The following is a 2,481-nucleotide window of genomic DNA, read 5'->3' as shown; positions in this document are numbered from 1 at the left end:
CTGGCATTCCTCAAAAACTGCATTCCAACCAAACAGAAAACATGTGCAGTGAATCGACTTAGAAGTATATCGAAAAGTGCGGAAAACACAATGAGCAAACAATGCAAGTTAAAACTTCAATTTCTTTTCGAAAAATTTTCACACTGTTATTGACTATTGTACGACCATTTTTCTAGAAAAAAGACGATAAACAGAAACAATTGCAGAAATTATATGACTTGAGTTTTACACTCGAAATTTCTCAAATAAATCCGCCAAAAAACTTTGTAACTCAAAAATTTAGTGATAGTTTAACTTGATGCGTCTTATACAAAACAAAAGCTGCAAAAAAAAAATTACCATAAAAATATATTTGAACGATGAAAAATTATATCATCAATAAAGGAATTGAGCATCAAGAACATTGATTATTTAACATTTGCTTTCTATTCGGCCGGTTGAAACGTCGATGCGACGCATTATTACATATCATCATTTCAAATCAGAGAAAAATAACTGCATCTGTAACTGAAACTATCTCAAGTATAAAAGCGAGCTTTTTCAAAACTAAATATCATTCATTTAACAGCAGCATCGAAAGAAAGTAAGTTAGTCATACCATTTTTTCATCCTAAAACTGTTTGAAAGCAGTGCGTTGCCCCCTTAATTTTCCTAAACCCGAACCCCGCCGGCCCACATACACACTAAAATTCGGTGGCCCGTCAAAAAGCAGAATGGTCTAAGAGCAGAAGGATCAAAGAGAAGAAAAAATGAAAAAAATCAATTTTTTCAAGCTAATCGATAAATTAATTATCAGAAATGACAATAATACCAGAACAACGAACATTTTATGCATAATTTAAATAATTTAATTAAGATTTAAAAAAAAATTCAATCAAAAAACTTCATGAAGTTATTCAATTCATGCATAATTTATTCATTTTCTTGGTATTTATTGACGATTCTGATATTTGTTTTATCAATAAGCCCGTATAAACCAACTTAAGTCAAATAAACCAAGTTAGCCCGTATAGGTGCGTATCCATAGGTTCCAAAATGAAAAATCAGTCCCATAGGTTCCAAAATAAAAAAGCAGTCGCATAAGTTCCAAATCTTTTCAATTGGTCAAAAGACTAAATTAGCCGAGTCTCGGTTTAAGGTCGCCGCTTCGCGGCGATAACCGGCTCTAAATTTCGTATAGAGTCCTACCCTTTGGTAGCAAGCTCGCAACACGTTGGCGCGGCTGCGGCGGTCACTATTCTGCAGCTTGAGTTTATGCTGGTTGAACAGTAAACAATCAATCCACAAATTCGTTGGCTCAAATTTCAACCAATCAGAATTCAAGAAGATCAATTTTGGAACTTATGCGACTGATTTTTTATTTTGGAACCTATGGGAATTCACCGCCTGTATAAACCAACTTAAAATTTTTCTGTTTTTCTGCTCTTGGACCCATTTGCTCTTAGACCATTCTGCTTATTGCTCCGCCTCCCTTTTTGACGATTCTAATTGTTTTATCAATAAGCCGGTATATAAACCAATATACCAATATAAGTCAAAATATTTTTCTGTTTTTCTGCTCTTGGACTCATTCTGCATTTGGACCATTCTGCCTATTGCTCGGCCTCCAAAACTCTCATACTTAACATTGTACCTAAACCGCATAATTCATTGCTGTTTTAGAATTCTTAAGTCAAGACTTGATCAACATGCCAGGAGAAACTCCAATGACCACAGATGCGGCCGCAAGAATCCAGAGCTCCGAGGCCAAAAGCAGCGGAACAGGCCAAACGCAGTCGGGAGGATTCGCCTCCAGGTTGGTTGATCTCATATTTGATGGTTACAATTACGTTTCGAAAAAAATCACCTTACAAAAATGATGACCATTTTTAATTAAATTCTTTTTTGGTAATCTTGTCATATTCTATTTAGGGCGCAAGGAGCTGCTGCGGACAATGTGAATCAAGGGAAAACTCAGCACCAAGGGGGCAAAAAATGATCGAGGAACAAAGTGAGAAGTTGAATGGATCAAATTGACTCTAGTCTAGAAATTTGCTAACATGAATGAAAAAAATCAAAGAAATGAGCGATTTACATCTGAAAGACTCGTAGTAACTTTTGTTTACTTGGTACAATTTATGTTAAGTTTGTAAATTCTGCAATACATACCATGCATGCAAATTTAATTTCTATCCACATTAATTCATGGTTGATTGAATTTTATGTATAGTTCTTCTGTTAAAACAGGTTGAGAATGACTGAAATTTTTTATCGAGGGCGAGTCACGATTTCTTGAAAATAGAATTACATTGGTCTCACGAACTAAATTTCAGTGTTGATTTGGTTGTTTTTCTTGCAGAGAATGAATAAAGATAGGAAATTCACCGTCAATTAAAAAGAAAAAAGAGCAAAAGAATTGAGTCGCCTGAATTCATGATTCTAAATCAAGCAAATATCCATGAAGATGAATATTTAATCGGGTTTGTAGGAAAAAAAAGGAAG

The 2,481-nt window shown here is 34.6% G+C and overlaps 1 long non-coding RNA gene across 1 annotated transcript; it reads left to right on the top strand.

Moving 5' to 3' along the window:
- Positions 1–499: 499 nt before the first annotated feature.
- LOC134842684 (uncharacterized) lies at positions 500–2,202 on the top strand. The gene is made up of 3 exons (XR_010162527.1): positions 500–583; positions 1,663–1,795; positions 1,912–2,202. It is a non-coding gene; the product is annotated as an uncharacterized LOC134842684 (long non-coding RNA).
- Positions 2,203–2,481: the final 279 nt, after the last annotated feature.

This window comes from Symsagittifera roscoffensis, chromosome 3, assembly GCF_963678635.1.
Source record: "Symsagittifera roscoffensis chromosome 3, txSymRosc1.1, whole genome shotgun sequence".
Lineage (NCBI taxonomy): Eukaryota > Metazoa > Xenacoelomorpha > Acoela > Convolutidae > Symsagittifera > Symsagittifera roscoffensis.
The sequence above is the reverse complement of the archived record's forward strand: the minus strand, read 5'-3'. Positions and strand labels throughout refer to the sequence as shown.